Below are 23,880 nucleotides of genomic sequence, written 5' to 3'. Positions count from 1 at the left end.
CCAAAAGATGGCTCTCCATCCCCTGTGCCCAAGAATCTCACTTCTGGGAAAGCATCCCAAAGAGATCACTTGATAGGGGACAAGTGGCTAATGACTCAAAGAAGTGGATTAATGCACTCATGGTCTCAGCTAAAATGCAGGCAATCTCTAAAGACCAAATGACACTGAAATGGCTTAGTAAATTAAGAAACATTTATGGGATGATGCTATTATGTGGCCCTTAAAATAATGGAGACAAAAACTATAGGGCAATCTTTGCACTATTCGATAAAGTAAAAAAGTAAAATTTGAAGTGGCAACGAAGATTGAAGAGTAATAGCTAAAAACAGTTAAGGTAGTGGGATCACGGGTGATCTTTACTCTCCAAATATTGAAAAAAATTCATTATTGTTGGTATACTAAATTTGGGAAGAGGGGGGAAGCATTCAAGCTTCTTGATAATTCTGCAGTTCAAGAATCATTTGCAGTGTCCGCAGAATTCTACTACTGTTAAACTCCACACTTTCCCCCAAAGCGTTGCCCCGACAGTTTTGCCAACGCTAGCTTACATTACGCAGGACAAGAGCAATATCGAGTTACTTAGCGTGATTCCAGAAACCTGAGGGAGAAGGGGGGAAGGAGGAGAAAGAACAGTCAAAGGCACTTAAACCACTAACAAAAAAAGTACTGTGGCTTGTACATAAAACAATTATTGGCCTCCATGAGGCATTATCGGTCCAATAATACATTTCTGTTTTAGACTTTTAAAAAAGTGTACTTGAAACCAGAACAGGCCTTGAATTTCAAACACACAGAAATAAAGGAATGCCGCAGAGGGAGAATTAAGGTCAACTGAAGTTGGCCTTTTGTCTGGGATGCATTCTTGAGACTTAGGAAAAAGGCAGAGCCTGGTTCAGCTGTGGATGAATTTGAAAGTAAAATCCAAGGTTTTCAGAATTACCCACACAGCCAGAGACAGAATGCCAGTGCGGATTTCTGCGATATGGCCTCCAAATAAAATAGCCACTGCGTGACCTCGAGTGTACCTCTAGCTGCAAGGAAGCGGACAAAAACACGGCTAACAGGATGTCCTGGGAATACAGGTAGCGACAGTTCAAATGGCTGTTTACATACGCTCGGAGGGACAACAGCAGGAAAGAAAACGAGGCTGTTGAACCTGTGTGCTGGACGCTAGGTGCAGCTGAGGACCTGCATGCCATCTAGGGAAGTGCCCTCCGCGTCTCACCTACACGTGGGGATCCTCGCAGCCTCCAGGTGGGATAACTGCACGCAACTGGCTCTTTCCCCTGTGCACTGGAGGTATCTGCTTCCTGAGGAAAGACAGGACTCTATCCAGACGGTGGTGGCGGCCTCAGGGTCACTACCAGCTGAGTCACTGTCTTGGGCCGAGCAGGAAGGTACATAAAGGTGAGGGCTGCTGGTTTTAAGAGCAGACTCGGCACCCATGTCAGGGTAGGGTTATGTTTAACTGTTGCATCACTGATCTCTGGAGTGGACGGGGAGGGCAAATGTGCGTTCCAAGTACCCAAGACTCGGTATTTTGAGGCGTTACTTCAAAGTGTAAGTAGTTCTCAAACATCTAAGACAAAAAGCCTAAACTAAGTCACTCCCCTATTTGGACTCAGGCTTTCCTCTCCCATAAGATCAAACGGTTTTTTAGTAAAGAGAACACTAAATTCATTCCATGACCCACTAATGCATGATGATCTACAGTCTGTCCAGAATATTTCTGAAGTCCCTTGTACTTTGGATGCTGCCTGATTTTAACATTCTTTCAATTCTATCTTTGTGATCTTTAACACAGAAACAGCTCCGTACATAAAAGTATAAGGAAATAACTTCCCTTGTGAAAAAGGCTAATTGGATAACCAGTTTTACAGACAAGTTTCTTACACAAGTCAAAAAGCTTTCCATTTTGATATCTCACTTTATGTGAATAAAGAGATTCTTTCAACTCAAACACGTATAAAAATTAAATGGACTAGGCCTGATCTTCACCCTATTTCTTTGGGAGAAGGCAATCTGGTCCTGACATCTGGGTTTAAAAAACAAAAGAAACCAACAACATCCCTCCAAAACACAGAGTAGCCTTAGGGAGGTCATTTTTGCCAGCAGGTAGAAGTTGCTGGGAGAAAAAAAACAATGCTTAAGCCAGAGCTACAGAGTTTACTCTGGTGTCTCTCTCTGCCTTTAAAAGTCATTTTCTGGTCTGTTCAAATTACTGTTTCCTAGTGACTGACCTGAATCTCCCTTGTTGGAAATGGAAAGCTCTCCTATAAACCAACATCCAAGGAGTCCTTCATCTCACAGCTCCAGATGAGTCACCAACACAGAAAACAAGTATCCACCAGTTTGCCTGGCCAAACAAATCACTGTCCCTTCCACAGGCTCCTGTGCCTCCTGATGGCAGTTTGAGGATCACACTGCCCATCGCCAAGAACTGCTTCTCCTGGTCCCCTGGACACCCTCACCGACCCGCAGAGCCAGCTGCCAGGCTGTAGGGACTTGTCCCACCTGCCCTGTGAGCAGCAAACCTCCTCACTGCCCAGTCCCCCTTCTTCCCACCCTGAGTCAGGCTGCTCTTAAGGCTTAGCAGGATCGGGGTGCCTGGGTGGCTTGGTGGGTTGAGCATCTGACTTTGGCTCAGGTCATGACCTCAGAGTTTGTGGGTTCGAGCCCGGCGGCGGGCTCTGTGGCTGGCAGCTCAGAGCCTGGAACCAGCTTTAGATTCTGTGTCTCCCTCTCTCTGCCCCTTCCCTGCTTGCACTGTCTCTCGCTCTCAAAAATGAATAAACATTAAAAAAAAAATCAAAACACCCACTTAGCAGGATTAAGAAGCTACCTACTGACAAGTGGTCCAGACCCGATGAAAGGGGATCCTTCAGCACATGTGTCAAACGGGTAGTTTTCCCCTACGTATCTTCAGCCTCATTCTGCTCTTTTTAAAAAATAATACAGGGGCGCCTGGGTGGCGCAGTCGGTTGAGCGTCCGACTTCAGCCAGGTCACGATCTCGCGGTCCGTGAGTTCGAGCCCCGCGTCGGGCTCTGGGCTGATGGCTCAGAGCCTGGAGCCTGTTTCCGATTCTGTGTCTCCCTCTCTCTCTGCCCCTCCCCCGTTCATGCTCTGTCTCTCTCTGTCCCAAAAATAAATAAACGTTGAAAAAAAAATTAAAAAAAAAAAATAATAATACAAATGATAATGATGTGTCACAAAGGCACTTCATTGTTATATGCCACATAGCTGCAAAATACTCGTTTTTCTTTACCAAGAAGTTATACCTTAAAGACTTGGTAAAAAGAATATTTACCACCTCAAGGAGAAAGAGGGGAGGGAACAAAATCAGTAGCATTTTTTCCATTTCTACATGCAGAGCTCAGATGCTCACGCTATTCATCTCACTTAGAAATCAGGCTTCCAACACCTACCAACCCACATCACCATATTTCTTGGTCTTCTATTTTTGCATCTTTCAGAAATACGATAGAAGCCACGAGATTTTTTTAAATGGAACTAGACAAACTAGAAACCACTGGGTTGATCATCCATGGAGTTAAACTTGCTTTCATTATTGGATTTCATATTAAAAAATGGTCCCCATTGAAACTACCTATTTTTACATGATTATCTCCACTCCTGAATTACTCAATTTAGTGTACCATCCCCCTGTTTCATATTTAAAACAACTGTGTGCCACTTTGTTTGGTTTTCATTCCCCCCCCCACTTTCTTATTTTTATGATGCACAAAATCCCTGTGGGAATAAAACTGAAAGTCTTTATACTGGAAGGGAAAAAAAGGCAAGAAATACTAAGTTACTAACAGGTTGAATGAGCTGATGCTATTTGCCCATTTATTTCAGGCCTAACTTTATCTTCTTTACTTTGTTCATCGCCGTTTTGGTCGACTGGAGGCAGGTGCGTGCTTGAGGGTTTGGGGATAGGCTCCTTCCCACCTGAATGTTCGTTATACAACTAGCAGTTGATTCATTTCAGAAAAACAACAACGACCAAAACAAGGCCACTGCTGCTGCCCAAGGCACAGATTCAGACCCTTGGTCACAGAATGGTCTGTGTTACAAAGCCTGAGAGTTGATTCCAGATGGTGACTCATATTCAACCAAGATTTGTCAAGCTCATCTTGCTCTTACTACCTTCAATCTTATGAGCCGAGCACTTTACATGAATATTCTCAGTCCCTAAATAGTCTTTCCGATGAAGTAATGATGCTAGATTTGTTTCACAGTGAAGGAACAGAGAGTTAGAAAAATTAAGTAACTTGCTAAAGGTCATCTGAAAATTCAAATATCCCTTTCCCACTTGTTTCCCAGACCCGTTCACCTTTGCTTCACAGTCCTCAATGTCCAGAAAATCCAAACAAATCATAAAGTGCCCTGTATCCTGCTGCAGTAAATCCACTGGTTTTTCAATATTGCACAGATTTTAGAACAGGTACCACAAAACCTTTATATGACACCAGAGCAATGTAAAGACAGGACTGAATTCGTGGTTCTAGATCACAGTTACAAGGGTCACTTATGGTGGCAAGGTTGGGAAGAGAAGAGTGGACGTCCCCGAGTCCACAGTTCTAAACATGGTTTCCCTAAGCTAAAATGCTTCAGCACATCTCTGACCTTACCGCCTGACACAAAATTAATGATATGAAGACAAAACACCGAAAGCAAGCAGAAGACCACCTCCACAAACACAAAGAGAACCCTCATACCGAAGACGATAAATCTGAAGAGGGGAAACAAGCAGTTTTTTTCCTTAAAAATGTGAAATTTTCAAAATTAAGGCGTCAAAAGATGTCAGGCAGAAATGCATTCTGCAGAAGTGCACTCCTGAGGGGGCTTTTTGTCCTTCATTTAAAGTGTTTTCTTTATCTGTGGAATAGCATCGCACAGAGCAAGAGTAGAACCATTTTGTGTGCTTTGTAATAAGTACAATACGAAATCCTAGAGCCAGAAAGAACAAAGTCAGTCGAGTGAAGGTTTAGATGTGCTAGAAATGAAAAAACTTAGAAGGGAGAAATATTGTCACTTCTCTTTTCAAGAATATTGATAATAATGGCTATTATGTTTTTCTAGTATCACCGTTGTCGGATCCTGTGTATTTTGAGAGGAAAGTGGGAAACACTTTTTCTGCTATGTTGAGGTCAGTGCTGAGTGCCCAGTGATAGCCGTATTTCTAGTGATGATGCAAAGGGTAACATCACAAACAAAGCTCAAAAAAAGGATGAGCTAATGGTGAAAGACACAATCCCACTGCTTACTGGCCAGTGGATCGATCTAGTTTCTTTAAAAAAAAAAAAGGTTCAGTTTAGTGTTGTCATCATCACTCATCGTTTTAAAATTAATATGAAAGAAAGCCTATATTGCAAATTTCTTTCCCTTTTGAAAGAGAAAAACCAAACCAATGTAAAAAAACAAAAAAACAAAAAAACAAAAGTTTGAAGTTCAGAGGCCCTGCCAGGGCAAGGTCACGCCCGCTTTCCTCCCCTCCAGGTCTGGCCCTGAAGAAGGAAGGAGCAGAAGCAGAGTGGTTGGAGGCGTCAGGAGGGGCCAGTGGGGGGCCAGGGAGGACGGACTAGAAGGAAACACACCATGTCAGAACACTGGTTTTGCATCAGAATCACCGGGAACTTGCTTCAGATGCAGAAGCCCAGCTCCTGACACCAGAAGGTTGTACTCAGGAGAAGCAGACGAGACCCGGAGTCTGTTTCTTAACTGGCACCCCTGGGGTTCCCGATGGCACTTGGAGAAAACCTTGCAATGTCACTGCAAGATGACAATCTTAGGTGAGACAGGTCATACTTGCAGGAGGACAAGGAGTGGTTTCAACTGGGCTGTGGTGGGGCCCACACACGTTTCTCAAGCTCCCCAGGTGATCGTAACGTGCAACCAGGGTTGTGCACGCTGCCCTGTGTAGGTGCAGGCGGTCACACGGACGAAACCTATGAACTTGTGCTCTCGTCACAGAGCTCATTATTCTGACCCCTAAGACTTGTTCAGAATCCTGTCAGCCCCAGCACCCCCATGGGATGAAGCGGGGACGTGGGGGGGGGGGTGCGGGGGGTAGGGAGGGGCAGGCACACAACTTGAGCCTTCGAGTGAAGAGACCTGGGGTCTAGTCCTGGCTCAGCCTCTAACTTGCTGTGAGATCTTGCAGGCCTTTATCTGTGCTGATGCTGAGTTTCTGCATCTGAAAAAGGGAAATGCTGCCTAAATTCCTTTCGCATATAAAGCTCTATAACCTAGAGCACCATCAGCCCTATCACTGCTTCATTCTTCTCGTGCTAGTGCGCACCTCCCTGCTCGTACTGACCCCCACCCTTGAAAAGAACCAGGTCAGAAAGGCAGGCCTTGACTATGAGAGGTGCCAGAGTGTGGTTATTCTGCAGATGGACGGAGGGACGTGCCTGTCACCGAGGCATGGAAGATGGGCCCTGCTGGCATCTTGAGTTCCTTTCCCAGAGGGCGCGTCTTCACTTCATCTGTTCATGGTGACATCATTGTTTTATGGGCCAATAGTGCAGAAATGAGGAGGGTGGGTTCTTTGGCAGAGAGAAGATAAAACCTAGTTGACAGAGAAGCAGGCTGCAGAAATCAGGAAGCTGTGGTTTCTGGTCTAGACCCATGCACTGGATCCCTCAATCTACCTTGAACCATCATTTACCTTTTAAGTATGCCTAATAAGTTTCTTAGGTGGAGAACAGTAAAAGGGATGCTAAATCTCCTCCTTGTGCCAAAGAAGATCAATTTGATACGGCAACTTCTCTCTTCCCACTACCTCCCAGAGCACTCACTGTCAGGGATGTACCTTGGGCATTAACACCCGATGATATACCGTTTTACTTGATCGAGTCTGATCGACAGGAGTCCATTTCCTTGGGACCAAGAGAAGTGAATGGCAACACACTTCTTCCCCTCAGCACAGTACCAGGCACAGAGCAGATATTTGCTGAAAGGAACCAAAGGAGTCAGATGGAGCTCTTAAAGTCCTCCTCGTTGGCCTAGTGTGATTCTTCTTTCCCCCACACTTAAGGGTGGAAATGGCCAGTGAACCTCTCTTTTCTCCTCTCTTTTCTCCCCGCCCTTCACTTGGAAGAGGGACGTAGTAGAACAGATTCTTCACACTATAGGTCCATATTAAAATACTGTGTACTTTGTAGCTGGGTGATCTTAAGCTGTTTTTTTTTTTGTTGTTGTTGTTAACTTAGACTCCGTGGCTTCGTCTTTGAAACACGAAGGTATAATTATAGACACCTCTACAGTTTTAGAGAGAATGAAATTAGCGAGTGTACAAAGCTCCTAGTTCTCAGAAGACAGTCACAAATGGCAACTACTCCTCCTGTTCCAAGAGCTCTGAAACCCATAGCTGGGAGATTTCCACATAGGGGGTTGTATTTCAGGCCCCAACGGAAGAAAATAAATGGGTGAACAAATGAAGCCTGTATGAGGCTTTCTACAGGTCATCAAGAGCCCAGAAAGCCCGCTAATTCATTTATTAAAGATTCCTGGAAGGCAGCAGTAATGGCTTTGGGCTGCTACTCACTTAGGCACATTCAGACTGATGACCACAAGGTCAATACCCCTCTCTCAATTACCAGTTCCCCTGAGACATCCTGGCTCACTTGTGTGCAAAAGCTCTCCTCGTGGCCAGCACAGGAGCCAGAAAGCACTTTGGAAACATGGGCATGCACCGAGCTAAGTGCCCACTCTGAGAAATAGAACAGTTACTAAAAGAACCATTCCACATATATATATGGAATATAAATAATTTTAGGTAATAGTTCTAGAACAAAAGAACTGGAAAGGGACACAGGTACTTACAATCAAGCTAAAAGGTGATACTGGCTACATTTTTTACAGAAGTCAATGTCCTGATAATGTCTGAGGTTCATCAGAGGCTCCGGGAACAGATTCTAAGATAGAGTGATCAAGGAAAGAGAGAAGTTCCAAAAAACAAGCAGGCCGCTCTGAAGAAAAGAAAAAGATCCAGCCTTAAGACCTTCTATGAATGAATCGATGCTCTGTGCTGAAAAAAAGATACAAAAAGAACCCCGAGGGCCTGGCTTCTAGGTCTGGCATTGCTATTAATAAGGTATGGTGTCCTAGACATAGCATACTCCCAGAGCCCAGTTCCCATTTATTTGAAAAAAAAAAGTGGGGGGGGGGGAGGGTTTGGGGGGGGGGAAGACAAAGGCCATAAACTCTCAGTTGTAAGATAACAAAGTTCTATGGACATAATGTACAGTGTGGTGTCTATAGTTAAGAATATGGAATTGCCTATTTGAAAGTTGCTAAAAGAGCAGACCCCCCACACACACACACTTATAACTAGGTGAGGTGATGGATGTGTTAACTAACCTTATTGTGACAAACATTATATACATATATAAAATCACCGTGTTGTAAACCTTCAACTTACCCAGTGTTATATGTCAATTATATCTCAACAAAGCAGGGTGGGGGAGGAGGGAGTCATCAGGATAAAAAGGTGGGTACTATACTGTTACAGCTGTAACAACAGTCTCTTCTTTCTATGTAATAGTTTATAAAGCAATTTCACATACATTCCACTTTATTACTGGGAGAAAAGCTGCATTAGCCCCCATTTTATAAAGGAGGAAGCTGAGCCCAGAAAGATTTTAACTCTTAAATCTTAATTCAAAATTTAGGGTCTCTTCTACTACACCCAATCATGAAATACAAAGGGTGAGCTGGCAAAGACACCTGATGGTCATGTTACTGACAGGAGGCTCTGAAAATGACTTTAAAAAAGCCAGCATGAGTCCTGGACAGACCCCCCACCGGGCCTCCTGGGACCACACCCAGCACAGCTGTGAACATCTGGGGTGAGCACCTGACCTGACCTCTTACCAAACAGGGTGGCAGGCCCAACCCGAACTGAGGAAAACAAAGAATACGGCACTTGTCTGGGTGAGCCAACAGCAGAAACATGCGCTCACGAAAAAGCTCTGTGGCGGCACGCGTGACTCTCCTCCATGAGGCTGAAATGGAGTCAAGAGAAGGCGAAGGGCAGAAGCACAAGGATGGGGAGGGCGGCTCGTGGGTGGCTCCAGGAGCGGCAGTGTCAGAGGCAGGGAACGAAATGAGCCCGAGCCCGGGGGTAGAAGGCCCCCTGCCCATTGCTGATGGAGGCCAGTCCCAGGGTGGAGGGAACGTTCCCAACTCCTCACCCGTGTTTCCTCGTTGTGAGGCCTAGCTGGTGCACAGGGGGCAGGCCTGTCCTCCAAGCCCCGCCTGCACCCTTTCACACCAGACTCGCCCGTGAGTGTTTTCTGTGCAGACCCGGGGGCCCCATACCAGCCTGTCCGGATCAGAAGCTCCAAGAGGGAGGAGTCGTGATACCTGCTAGGGCTGAGGACCACCAGCCACGGGAACCTGAATAAGACTGAGGAAGCTGCTGCCACGCAGGATCAGGGCGCAAGAGGAAGTAAACGGTCTCTGTCTCGTGCAGCCTGGCCATTCACCTCCCAGATGACAACCGCTCCGAAGCAAGGATGTAAGGAGGTAGTGAGGTCATGTCTACAGGCAGCAAGGGAAGCACACTGATGACCGTATACCCCACGAGTGCTCTCTGTCCAGTGAGTTTAAGACAACAAAAAAGATAAAGCGAAGTTCAGTCGAGGTCAAAGACCCAGAAAATTCAATTCAACACAGCAAAAACAAATTCCCAGCATCAATTCCATTTTTGCCACAGAGAAAAATGTTTAGACAATCCCATCTTTAAAAATGAAGCAAAGGGGTGCCTGGGTGGCTCAGCTAGTTAAGCATCCGACTTCGATTCAGGTCATGATCTCATGGTTAGTGAGTTTGAGCCCCGCGTCGGGCTCTGTGAGGACAGCTCAGAACCTGGAGCCTGCTTCGGATTCTGTGTCTCCCTCTCTCTCTGCCCCTCCCCCACATGTGCTCTGTCTCTCTCAAAAATAAATAAAACATAAAAAAAGTAAGCAAAAACAAAATCATTTTAAAACCAAAAAGATGCACACAAAGCAAGCAACATGTGTTCTCATGACAGATATCCAAAATTGGTGTCACAGTACTCAAACTGACAACATGGCACCAGAAAGGAAAGTCTGATGGGTGGAAATAAAGGAAGTACAGATACAGAAATGGTTTTCAAATGCTTTAGAAAACACCACAAAAGGCAGCCATTAGCTCACATTTGGAAAGGGTTTCTGTGAGATTTCTCACAGGAGTTTCCAAATTTGTCCCCAGATTACATAAATGTCTTCTTTGGCTCATGATGTGTCTACTGACTGAGAGCTGTGGGCGTTCGTGGGCCCATCGCACTGAAATCGGCAGGTAAGCTCTCCAACTACAAATGGCATCCACAGAGGTGTCAGGGGGGCAGGAAGCTGGCCCCATCGGGGTGGAGCTCAGCTGAGCAAACAATGAATTCTGAGCGAGGGAAGGAAGAGATTCTGAGAAGACTGGTTCTCACTGAGGCTCAAGGTTTACTTTCCCTGCATTGAAAAAAATCAAAGGGCCATGTTAACATATGTAAATTAGCACTCACATCCTAAAAGTATGGGCCCTCCATTCCACATGATACTAAGTAGACAGTACGAAGGGAAGGAGCATAGAAAGTAATTATTAGGCAGTGTTATGCACGTCTGTCGCTATGGTTACATGAGCATTTCCAAAAGAATTTTCAGAGTCCAGATCCTGAGACTGGATCTAACTGACCACGGAAAGCTGTAGTCACATCCCATATTCTAGACATATTTTATTATTTTAGAGGGGTGTGGCAGATAGGATCCACCATTCCTATGCTAAATGGAAAAAGAAAACATGACCCTCTCCAAAAAACAAACCACATTTTTTGCTGACATCAACAACATCACAGTGGAAACAAAGAAATAAACCAGAGACCCATTGGCTTCTGTTTCATTAGAAACACATGAAGACAATATCTGCCAATGAGAAAACATTCTTCTTTCTTTGCAAATGCCTTCCATGCAAATCAGCATTTCTTTTGTCTTTTCTTTCTTTTCAATACATGCCACCAATTTCTCTAGCTGAGGAATACACATATTCAAGACAAAGGACAAAAATACCCAAAATAATTCCTTGGGTATTTAATCCGCAGGCACTGAATACCCTTGTTAATTCTAAATCTAATGCAGGGGGACTGCAGGAGAAACCACTATTCCTTCTGGGCTACCCAGCGTCCTCTGACCCTACCCAGTAACCATGCTTGGGGCAGAACCAGAACTCAATGAAGACAAACAAATCAGGAACCCTCAAACCCGTTTCGCAGATGAGAAAGCTGAAGTGAGGGGAGTTCTAGAAGTTCACACAGCTCCTAAGGACAACAGATCCAGGTTTCTGACTTAGTCTCTCTGCTTCTCAGGTAAACCCCCCAAACCTCAAGCACTTTGTTCTCAATGAGACTGTGAGAGAGGAAAAAAAAAAATGAACATATGTACACAAATCCTACACTTTCCTCTGAACTTTGTGGTTGCTTTAGCCTGTAAATACACGGGGGAGGCAAAGGAAACTCCTCTTTTCTCATGTAAGGTCTAATCTCACAGCCAGTGTTAGGGGTTTGAAGTTACCCATACCTTCTGCCACAATCTGCTTCTCTGCAAGATGGGTCAGCTCTTTCACACGGAGCCTTGACCACAGAAACCAGGAATTATGAAGACACGGCTCGCACCACACTAAATGCTAGTGGCTGGTGTTAGAAACCCACTTCTGCAGAGATATGTAACCATATTTTTAAAAGGGGGTGCCCCATTCCATGGGAACGAAATTTTAAAGGCAGCACGGTGTGGTGAAAACAGATCTGCTTTCGAAACTGAGCACATGGGGTTCACCAGCTTGGCTGTGTATTAGCTGTGTGCTCTTGAGCAGTGTGCTAACCTCTCGGCCTTGGTTCACTCAGCTTAAAAATAAACAGATTTGACTAGATGATCTCTGGGTCTCTCATCTCTAAAAATATTCACTAATTTCTATAAGACAGATCGGAAAGAGTGAGAGATTAAGTAGTGGAGAGAGAAAAAAAACAAGAGAAGTGAAAGAGAGGATGGGCGTCTGGTGTTAAGTGGGGAGCTAGTCCACGGAGCCATCTGGGGCATCCGTTTCTAAGAGTGACCCTACTACTGTGCGTGGAACCCTCTGCCCGTCTTCCATCAAACATGAGGCCAACAAAGAAAATGGGGCCTAACTTTGAGTAAAGTCTGGCTGTGTACCAGATTAGAAACCTGAGTCTGGGTCTCAGTTCAGTACCTTTCTGTGGTTACAGAATACCTCGACCTGCCACCCGTGTGCTCCTTATTTTACGTGGTCATCAACAAGAGACGGGCAGGGCTGAGGTTACTGCCTTCACTTTGCTGATAAGGAAAGCATGGTGCAGAGGGATCGTGGGGCCTTAAACGAAGGTTGCAACACCAGTGGGTGGCACAGCTGGTTTTGAATGAAGATTATTTTACCAGTGCTCTAATACCTTGTCCCTTTTCTTTCTTTTTTAAAAATGTTTATTTCTTTTTGAGAGAGAGAGAGACAGAGAGAGAGCACGCGAGCGGGAGCCAGCAAGCCGCGCAAGCGGGGGAGGGGCAGAGAGAGAGGGAGACACAGAATCCCAAGCAGGCTCCAGGCTCTGAGCTGTCAGCACAGAGTCTGACACGGGCTGGCTCAAAGCCACAAACCATGGGATCATGACCTGAGCTGAAGTCAGAGGTGTAACTGACTGAGACACCCAGGAAACCCCTCCTTGTCCCTTTTCTACTTTATTTCTCATCCACGGATACCAAAAGACTGCATCTTCATAAAACTGGGAACTGATCTCTGGCCTAGAATACAAATTTAGAAAAATAGTGTACTACGTATTCATTGTGATTATATTTCCCTGAAACTCTGGGCATGTTAATGTGGATAGAGTCTAATTGTGATAACGGTTATGGCATTTTGTTTAAAGTAGGTTTCCGCACCCAACATGGGGCTCGAACTCACAACTCCAGGATCAAGAGTTGCATGCTCTACTGACTGAGCCAGCCAGGCACCCCGGTTACGGCATTTTTGACAGTTAAGTCTTCACAAATCAGCACTAGCACTGGAAGGAGTTCTCCACATACGGTCTTCAGTCACAGGGGCCAATCATGTCAGCACCATGAATATCAGGACTAGAACGTTCTTGGAGCATGACTCATGGGATGTAATTTAGTCACGCCAATGAACTCTTCCAGCTTTGAGCTGCACATTTATCCAAACCAATAAAAGACAATGAAAAAGTGGGAAAGAGGTACATAAATACTCATCAGAGACTCTGTTTAAGAAAGAAAATTTGTAATGAAATAATAAAAATTATCCAGTTACCTAAAATTGAGGACAATTGTTTATCAGGAACTGGGACGAGTATCAAAAGTGAATTTAATTTTCTACATTGAGAACTCAACCACATTTCAATTTTTACTGAAATTTACAAACAAACAAGGAAATGTGAATGTCAGTTTACTGTTCTTAGGCATTAACAGCATCATTCCACTTAAAGTAACCCAGAACACATGCAGTAGAACAGTCACTGGTTGGTCTAAGAATGGCTGAACGAATACGTGTCTTTACAGATTCGCTTTTTCCAAATAACATAACAACCAACATGTTATTTTTCCAAATAACAAATAGGTTTAGACTACCTGTGTGTGTACACACAGAAGATGCATCATCCTGGTGGCACTGCTGGACAGGGAAACAGAGGTTTGGGGTCAGACAACCTGAGGCATAAGACACTGGACAGGTTATTTCATCTCAATGACTCAATTCTCCTGTAGTAAAACTGGGAACGATATGCAGCCCAGAGGGCTGTTAGAGGTAAGCCTGGCACTCAGTAAAAGGCAGCTAGCGGTACTAGACCTGCAGACCGCCAGAAACAAGGATTCCCTATCATTTAAGGCTTTCCTTCTGCTTCAAAGTTGGTACAAATCTCTGTATGGTCAATGCCATCACTGTTGCCGGATTTTTTTCCATGGAAAGACTGATGTATACTTATTAACTGGATTTAAAACTTCACTTTCAGGGGAGGGGAGACCTCGTGTGGTTCTTGATTTCTTAATTGAAAATTTCTTAATTATGCCAGAGCTTTCTCAGAACAGAGGCTTCTATCTCAAAGCCTGAGGACTATGATGCTACAGTTAATGTACTGGTTCTGTTTTTTAGACTCGAATATTTATCAAAAGTTAAAAAAAATTTTTTTTTAAAAAAGCAACTTCATTCATTCTGTTCTCAGACTCCTCTATACAATGATACTTGGGTGACCCAGGAATCAAGATCACAATCATGGCACACGTTAGCTCACTTTCCTGTCAGAGACTCTGTGTCTTCTACATGTTCCACATTTGGCCGCACTGGTTGATTATAATCCAATTTGCTTTGATCACACTATCAAAGCAGAAGTATGGAAGGTTCTGAAATTATATAGTGTTACAGAGGTTCAATAATCTATCTGGCAAGTAATCACTTATCTACTTATTGCACCAAATAAGGAACAAAGGAGACACAGAAGCAAAATGATATGCAACTCCATATTTTGGATGTCTCAGTAAAAACTATAAACTTCATTTGGTATTTGTATATTTATCCTTCCTTTTTGAAAAATGGCTTAATTATTATCAGTCTACTTGCAAAAACGACGGAATCAAAACATTTTAAGAATCTCACCTGAAACTGCTGAAGATCTACCAACTGCAATAAAACCCCTGCCATCTGTACTCCACATGGATATCCATTATCCATCCTGACTTGTGAGTGTAATTACGAACACCTAATAAGATCCCCTTTGGCAATTTGAAAGGCTAAATATTTTAAGTGCCTTTCCCTGTTGTATAATACAAATGGTGACTTAAAGAGAAAAAAAACCCTACTCTCAAATAGGACCACATGAGAATTAAAACAGAAGAGGTGAAAAGATCTACAAATAAGCTGGGGAAAAAATGAAACGCATTCGCACTGACTTCCTTTATCACACACTTCCTGTTTGCCGATTTTGTTTCAGGTGCCAAGAGTACAGAAATAAGTAAACACATCCCCTGACCTCAGTAAGTTCACAGGGAACAGGGAGGGACGCAAAAGCATACCATCAATCACACGAGTACAGAGGGGTATGCCACAGGAGGGCAAGTTTGTGAGGTGGTTGGAGTCTCAGGTTTGGAATCGAGACAAATCTGGATGCAAACCACGTGTTAGGGAACTTATTTAACTTCCTGCCTCAGATTCCGTCTCTGTTGAACGGGAGAAGAGTTGCTACCTGAACGAGACAGTTACAATGATCAAATGAAATAAAGTATGCAGAGGCACTTAATATGAGAACAGGAAGTGCTCAATAAGTGCTCTGGGGAAACAACAGGGACACATCTAAATTGGACCAGAGAACTTCCTGGAGCAGCTGATGCTGGAACGGAGACTGAAAGATGAAAAAACAGGTCTCCCTCCCTCTCTCTCCCTAGCACTCTCCCTTCCAGTTGGGAATCACCCTCCCTGGCTCTGTGCTCTGTCCTGCCTACCTCCAGAGATGCAGAGGTATGTGGCATGGAATTTGTTCATGATGGTATTAAGGTACTAAGATCTTCAAATGCTGCTAATGCCAGGTAGGGTATATTAAATAAGAAAAAAAATGTTCTGTCACGTGTACATCAACCATGGCATTCAAGTTAAAATATCAAAACCGGGGCGGCTAGGTGGCTCAGTTGGTTAATCGGCCGACTTCGGCTCAGGTCATGATCTCACGGTTCATGAGTTCGAGCCCCACGTTGGGCTGTGTGCTGACAGCTCAGGGCCTGGAGCCTGCTTCAGATTCTGTGTCTCTTTCTCTCTCTGTCCCTTCCCTGCTCACATGCTATCTCCAAAATAAACAAACTTAAAACAAATTCTTTTTAAATATCAAAACATTAAAAATGTAAATTATGTATACACACACACACACACACACACACACACATATGCACACATATAAAGCTGCCATCCCTAGTCTCACAAAAATCACACAAGGATTTTGAGAACAGAAAGAGGGTAGGGGTAGAGGATGATACAGACTAGCAACCAAGGGATAGCAAATGCAGATGCTTATCGGAGCCAGGAAGATAATGTTAGTAAGAGATATTATCAGACCATAATAAGGTCTGTTACAACAAGGACAGGGTAGGACTGTGGCAACATGGGAACAATATTCACCATTTACAAAAAGTAGCTACTAGGTTAAGAGAGTTATCAAATTGATTTTCCAAAACAAGCCAGAAACCCAGTATCTCTGTGAAGTTTCTTGAAATTTAAATGACAGCAGCTGGGCCAAATGTAGTTGAACACAGAGAACGGCTATGGGCTGGGTGTGGCCGGCCGGACACTAGTTTGTGAGCTCTGCAGTGACTACCACAGGAGGGAGGGAAACCATATCCAGGCAGGCTGGAGTCGTCAGGACCATGCTGCAAACACCGGGGCTCTGGAGTAGCTCTCACAGATGGCCGGTGGTAGGGGCTGCAGAAGAGGGGGGAAACCAAGTAAAGGCCAGGAGGAGTGAGCGGATAGTGTTTGGGTATGGAGACAGGAGACAGCTCTATAAGAACAGCAAGTCACAGGTGAGCCTGAATGCAGAAGGAAGGGGCAGGTAGGAGGGGCCTTAAAACCAGGCAGAAGTATTCAGAGCCCATTTCATGGGAAACCAGAATACTGTGTCAGTAGCTGCCTAAATAGAAAAGCCATGATACACTCCCAGAGAAATGGGGGCGCCTGGGTGGTTCAGTTGGTTAAGCGTCTTGACTTCGGCTCAGGTCATGATCTCACAGTTCGTGAGCTCGAGCTCCGCATCAGGCTCTGTGCGGACAGCTCAGAACCTGGAGCCTGCTTCAGGTTCTGTATCCGACCCCCCCCCCCCCACCCGTTTGCACGTGCGCGCTCTCTCTCTCTCTCTCTCAAAAATAAACATTTAAACATATTTTTAAAAATGTGCCACGTAGGAAGCAAAGTCCATGTCTGGATGCAAGGCAAAGTTTTCATGAACACACTGGTTTGAGGAGCTTCAGGATAGGCAGACAGACCCCTCTGATGTAAGAAATCACCAGAAACCAGGAGGCACTCATCTGGAGAGCCCACAACTGTATGGACGCACTTCGTAAGGGACTGAGGATATGACTGGAATGGCTCTCAGCATCACTACATCCTCCCTAAACTCACAGGCAGGGAGGGCATTAGTCCTCAAAGACAGGACCCATCCTCGGAAAGGGACAGAAGTGGCCAATCAGATGTGCAGCGTTTCTGGAAAGTTTGGGGCACCTTAAAGAGTACCTTTTTTTTTTTTTTTTTTTTTTTTTTTTAGTTTTTTTTTTCAACGTTTATTTATTTTTGGGACAGAGAGAGACAGAGCATGAACGGGGGAGGGGCAGAGAGAGAGGGAGACACAGAATCGGAAACAGGCTCCAGGCTCTGAGCCATCAGCCCAGAGCCCGATGCGGGGCTCGAACTCACGGACCGCGAGATCGTGACCTGGCTGAAGTCGGACGCTTAACCGACTGCGCCACCCAGGCGCCCCAAGAGTACCTTTAAAGAAGATTCTATACACAAAACTAAGAAACTCATAATCATAATCCCAGATCTCAAACACTGTGGCAATGGGGGTAGGAAAACGAACACTGGCAAAAAAGCATTCTAAAAATAGCCAGACCCCATAAATTGTATATATAAGTGGATTCAAGGGATTATGTCCACTGTGATTCAGCCCACAAGGGTGAGGCTCCACGGAAGGCCAGAAAGGTCAAGACAGGAGCCAAATTATGGTACCTACACTGTTCCTGGAAAGGTGATGAGGGAGCCCAAGAAAGATTTTAAGCAGGGTACAGCGAGCTGTGCTGTACGAAGAGCAAGCACTGAGGGGACTGGGCTGAGAAGAAAACGAATGAGCCAGGGGACAGCAGGGATTTGTGAAGACGAGTGCCACCACTCAGCAAGACCAAGGGCTTCCTCTAGTTACATCTGGGAATCACGGACAATGAACCACAGCGACCGCACGTGGACTCCCATCTCCTTAGGAGGTAATGAAACTGCTCATTCCTTTTAATGTTTATTTATTTTTGAGAGACAGAGAGAGAATGCGAGCGGGTTAGGGGCAGAGAGAGAGGGAGACACAGAATCGGAAGCAGGCTCTGAATGTCAGCACAGAGCCTGACGCGGGGCTTGAACTCACGAGCCGTGAGATCACGACCTGAGCCGAAGTCAGACGCTCAACTGACTGAGCCACCCAGGCGCCCCTGCTCGTTCCTTTCTACTCCCTCTTCACACTCATCCTAAGTAGGTGCCTGCCCACAACACTTGGGCCTAATGTCCGTGAGATAGGACACTGTATTTAAGGCCCATGAAAGTAAAGACCAGTCGCTAACAATGATGGTTCCAGTGGTTCCTCAACACCTGAGTCTTCCTGGACTACAAATTTGCAGTGAATAACTTCAAGAACACTAGACCAATGAGAAAAGGAAGGCCTGGCAACCCACACTCACTTTCTCACAGGAAGAAAAGAAAGGATCGGCAAAATAAATACTAGGACATACTTTAAACAATCTACCTTGTGGACTTTCTTCCAGAAAGAAACACAAATAAAAATGCAATTTTCAAGGAGTTTTTAACCATTAAGTGGAAGTAAGGAAGGAAAAGAAAGAAAGAGGAAAAAAGAAAAGGAGTGAAGGTAAAAGGAGTAAATGGAGGGAGAAAAAGAAAGAAAAGAAAAAAGAAAAAGAAAGAAAGAGAGAAAGAAACAAAAGGGAAAGAAGGGAAGGGAAGGGAAGGGAAGGGAAGGGAAGGGAAGGGAAGGGAAGGGAAGGGAAGGGAAGCCTTGGTGCCAACCTTTGAGCACTAGTAAACATGGAATGTCATGAAGAGAATTTTATGTATGTTGGCCAAAACAAAATGATCTTATCACTAGAATCATTTTTGGTGGTCTAAACCAAGGAAAAATGTAATTATAATCGTAATTACTCAAGAGCAATCTTTAAGAGAAATTCGTTTTAATTACTAAAATGGAAGAGTCCTCACATGTGCAGCAGCTGAAGTATCCGGCCAATGGAGACTCTGGCTATCTTTGGAAAATGAAACAAACATAACAAGTTGGTTTTGTTTTCCCGAAAGCTCTGGGAAGGCACCCGTGGTCAGTGTCAATCTGGCTTTCAAATTCAGTTGGAAGAGAAGCTGATACCCGTTTTTGTGTTACAGGCAACAACCACACTTCCTTCAAAAACACGAAATATTTTTTTATGCGTATCACAGTGGAAGGTTCACTGCCTCTGGTTTCTGCTAGAACTTTATTATTATGTTTTATCCCTGCTGAGCAAAGCACCGACAGTGCTCCACATGTTGATTAAAAACAAACCAAAAACAAGTAGCCAAGGCCTTAGTGGCACAGATATAATAAATACCTTGGTGCCTATCCTAAATTAGAAAAGCAGCACCTACTAATGACAGATTTCTGAAATATCTGTTTTTTTTTATTAAAAAAATATATTTTTTTTAATCTTTATTTTTAAGACAGAGACAGAATGTGAGCAAGGGGGGAGCAGAAAGGCAGGGAGACACAGAATCGGAAGCAGGATCCAGGCTCTGAGTTGTCAGCACAGAGCCCGACATGGGGCTTGAACTCACGGACTGTGAGATCATGACCTGAGCTGCAGTCGGACGCTCAATTGACGGAGCCACCCAGGCACCCCTGAAATATCTATTCTTTTTAGGTTCTCAGTTCCAGAGCACCTAGGAGTGGCAGGGATGCAGCTGGGAGGGAACATGTGTTGTCTCCCCCAAGCCTCACAAGCAATCTGCCAGGAAGAATCACTATCTCTGTTTCCCACATGAGGAAAACGGCTGGAGAAGCACCGTGATCTGCCCCGCATCCTGCGGCAGGTTTCGGGAAGCTGGGTGGCCCGCGGGACCACAGCACCGCTTGTTCGACAATAACGAGGAGCTTTAGTGAAAATGGGCCATAATAAAAAGCTGCTATGAAATGAATTGACAAAATTACTCTCAATTAACTAAAAACAAAATTGGCATTCATTTTGCTGATGTTTATCTCCCCGTTTCATGAGATTCTATTTCCACTCACAGTTTAAAGCCCAAGGCTTGGTCTGACATGAAAAAAAAAAAAAAAAACAAAAAAAAAACACCATTCACAAAATCTAGAGTCACAGCAGGTGGGAGAATTCCTTCATGCACCGATGGCACTGTGGTTACAGAGGGTGTCGGGAGGCCCCAGCTCGGGAGGCTTTAATCCCGCTCGAGTGAGGTCCTTACCCCTGTGTGCCTCAATTTCCTCCTCTGTACAACGTGGGCCACTGCAGGCTTCTGGGAGGTAAAGCGTACCAAGCTCTCAGAACGTGCCTGCCCAGTAAGTGCACGGTGAGCGGCCACCATCACCTTCGTGCCGATCTATATTTACACCAGGACTGCGGTGGAGGTTCAAGATTCAGAGCAGCCGACACGTTTAATGAACTTACTAACGCGGCAGCGTTCGGCTGTCTAAATGGATGCCCGGGTGAGCAGGTGCCTTCGCTGTCCATGTGCTCATCCTTACGAAATGACAGGGAAGCAAGACTGACCCCGGAGGACACGCTCAGGAGAGCGCAGGCCTTGACGCCAAAGGGAGGAACCCCAGATGGAAGAAGGGCCGGGCGGGTGAAAAGGGGAGCGAGCACACCTTGAGGGAGGGTTCCCTGAGGGCCAGCCTACGGGGAGCCCAAAGGAGCTCCTCTCGGCAGGGCAGGGAGTGCACCCCATAATGCTGCCAGGGGAACAAAGCAGAGGAACCGGGAGGAATGTGGAAGGAGAAGAAAACCGGAGTCCGTGAAGCAGAATTATTTGATTCTAACCAGACAAAACAGATTGCATACACCTCCAGGTCAGGGGTTGAGCCTCACACCCCTCTGCACATTCCCTGCCCAAGGCCTGTGTCTGGACAGGCACCTATCAGGCACAGGCCTGGAAGTACAGAGGGATGGAAGGACCACCTGAGGGTTGGTGGAGGATAATGACATAAGGCAGTTAAGTGACATCACTGCTGATCAGGAAGACCTTGGACCAATGGACCAAGTGCCAACGTAGAGGCAGCCAGCACGCATTCAGTCGTACCCTCCTCTAATACTGTGAGCGTCTTGTCTAGTCAATCTGTCTTTCTAATCTCTCTACCTATCTACCTGCCCATCTATCTTTGAGGAGGGCAGTCAGCTGATTTGCAGGGGAGGCCTCATTAAGCTACTTTTTCTAGCCCGGGGGAAACACAGTGCGATGTGGTGATGAGGATATAAACTCTGAGGGCCAGGGACTGAAGCCCAGCACTGGCGGCAAATCACCCAAACCATAGGCACTTGACTTCCTCATCGCAAACTAGGAATAAGGCCAATGTCACATGGTTGGTGAGCACACTAGCAGAGCTAGATTATGTTAGGGGCCATAACTGTGTCAGAATTTACAGAGCATTATTACTGTGTCCTTTACTATAGTAAGCTCCCATAGGGCCACCCATGCCTGGGTTTTGTCAACTCTGTACCCCTAGCCCCTTGCACTCAGCCTAGCCCACAGGAGGGACCCAGGGAAGGTTTGATAAACCGATCTGACGTTTCTCTAAAATTTCACCTATGCACTCTGTTGCCCCACTGGGTCCCTGTGATGACCCTCCTCTGGCCTAGGTCCCTCTCCCTAGAATGCTCCACACATAGTCAATCAAGCAGTGAGCAGGAGAAAAGCATCCCAAGCTGTTCCAGTCCTCCTACATGAAGTCTCCATGGAACCCTTCTCTCTTTGCTGAGCCACAGCCATACAGATCCCTCAGTCAGCACCACATGGCTCTCCTAATTAATGCAAATGCGGAAAGCTTATCTCTTCAACTAAGCTGGAAACTGCTTGAGACTTTTCATCTAAGGCTCGTTTTTCTTTTAAATAAAACTGAAACTTTTAATGTATTTTTAACCTTTTGGTTCTATTATCTGACTTCAAAGGCATCATTCCTCAATTTGGTACTTCAAAATTTACTCATCGGAATATTTCCATTGTTTTGCAACAGCTGCTATAGAAAAACATCCCCTATTAAAACAACTGTTAATAAAAGGATATCTTAGAAAGCATCAAGGGCCTCTGACAGGTAAGACCTCTCTGCCAAAGCTTGTCAGGAAATATTTCATTTGGGGCTGAAGAGTCCTACCTGTAGTCGTGCCTTTACAGAGCTCAGCCAGCAATGACACATTTGCTCGGAGATTGAGGGGGAAAAGGGCATTCAGGAGTCTGGTCTGTACATCCATTCAACAAACAGGCATTAACCTCCTTCACCTAGAGAGCTGGACCTCCCTTTATTTCCCCAGGGTTTAACCACAGAAACCATGCTTCAAGCCATGCTTCATAGAAATAGAAGCGTACCTGAATCAGGGTTTTATGACGTCCTCGTCTAGCCAGTCTGCTTGGGGATCCATGCCTGACTTCATAAAGAATCACCTAAGCCCTTCTGGCTACCCCTCATTCCAGTGGTGGTCATTCTTCCCAGGCTGTCACATAAATGGTCACATTTATGAGGCCTTTCAAAATGTCGAATCCCTCCCACCAATCCCAAACCCCGCTAACCTTTACCTCGGGACTATTTCCTTGCAGGTGCTCTGAATCACCACAAAACCTCGCATTTTAACACACAAGACATTACTTCTCTTTCCTTTCCTTGTGCCAGGAAGGCATGACCAATTTTAATACCTTACCATATATACTGTCCCCCCTTGCTCTGGCCTGCTTTCAAGCCAATGACAGGTACCTCAGGTTAAAGGGGTAAGGATTATAAGGGCTCTTGATGCATTCAACGCAGCATTTTAACGAAGACCTTTACAGATACGAGCTACTTATGTTCTAAAACTAAAGAACATTTTGTAGGCTCAGAACCAGAAAAGATAAGTTGCCAAGTTACCATTTCAGGAATCCAGTTATCTTGACTTTTCCCCTGGGGCTTGCCTCTGCTGCAGCTAAAAATGAACCTCAGATTCTTGTATGTATTCATATACCCCTGCAGCCAAAAAACGAGGGAAACTAGTATGTAAATGGAAACATTACAGAGCACTCTTAGAATGTGAATGTCAAATTCTCCTATTGAAAAAACTCAGAGATGAAACCAGGATTGACACCCAAAGAGGAAGGCTGGAGCCAAAAACAGACAGTTGATAAAGTATATATTCCAAGCGAATTAATTCCAGAGAAAAAAAATTATATAAGACCTAGGTCCAACAGTTTCTTTTTTTTTAGTTTTTCAATTTTTATTTTTTTTAATGTTTATTTATTCTTGAGGGGGAGAGAGAGAGAGACAGAGTGTGAGTGGGGGAGGGGCAGAGAGAGAGAGGGAGACACAGAAACCGCAACAGGCTCCAGGCTCTGAGCTGCCAGCACAGAGCCTGACGCGGGGCTCGAGCTCATGAACCGTGAGATCATGACCTGAGCTAAACTCAGATGCTTAACCGACTGAGCCACCCAGGCACCCCCGGAACAGTTTCTTGTTCATCTGCCCCCTCACCTCTGTCTCCACATGTCTGTGATCTAAGACGTACCATCCTAAGGAAAAGGTCTGCAGAAAGTTATCTCCTGCTACATAGCAAAAACACTTTGAATGGTGTCTATCAGTGGAGTGAACAAATGAATAAGTTCCATTCACGCCTTGAAAAACGTGGCTGAAGCCCCCATTTACTTAGCAGTAAATCTTACCCCACTTACATTTCCAGACATAAATGAACTCATGAGATCCCAAGCCACCATATGCTAAATTTCTCCAAACTGTGGAAAAGCCTGGTCACTCTTAGACCCCCTAGAATGTCACTTGTCACATTCCACTGGCTACAAGGGGACACTGAGGAAAGAACGTGCAAGCATT

General features: G+C 45.1%; 1 protein-coding gene and 1 long non-coding RNA gene across 9 annotated transcripts in view; both read right to left on the bottom strand.

Moving 5' to 3' along the window:
• The window catches only part of ASAP1 (ArfGAP with SH3 domain, ankyrin repeat and PH domain 1), a 347,132-nt gene that overhangs the window by 178,229 nt on the left and 145,023 nt on the right, over positions 1-23,880 (bottom strand). The gene's annotated exons all lie outside the window — the stretch shown is intronic.
• On the bottom strand, positions 3,181-18,113 carry LOC123585448. Its single transcript, XR_006706168.1, has 2 exons — positions 17,553-18,113; positions 3,181-17,300 (listed from the first exon to the last, which is right to left on the bottom strand). It is a non-coding gene; the product is annotated as an uncharacterized LOC123585448 (long non-coding RNA).

Source organism: Leopardus geoffroyi, chromosome C3, assembly GCF_018350155.1.
Source record: "Leopardus geoffroyi isolate Oge1 chromosome C3, O.geoffroyi_Oge1_pat1.0, whole genome shotgun sequence".
NCBI classification, from domain to species: Eukaryota; Metazoa; Chordata; class Mammalia; order Carnivora; family Felidae; genus Leopardus; species Leopardus geoffroyi.
Note: the sequence above shows the minus strand (reverse complement) of the source record. Positions and strands in the feature narration are given on the sequence as shown.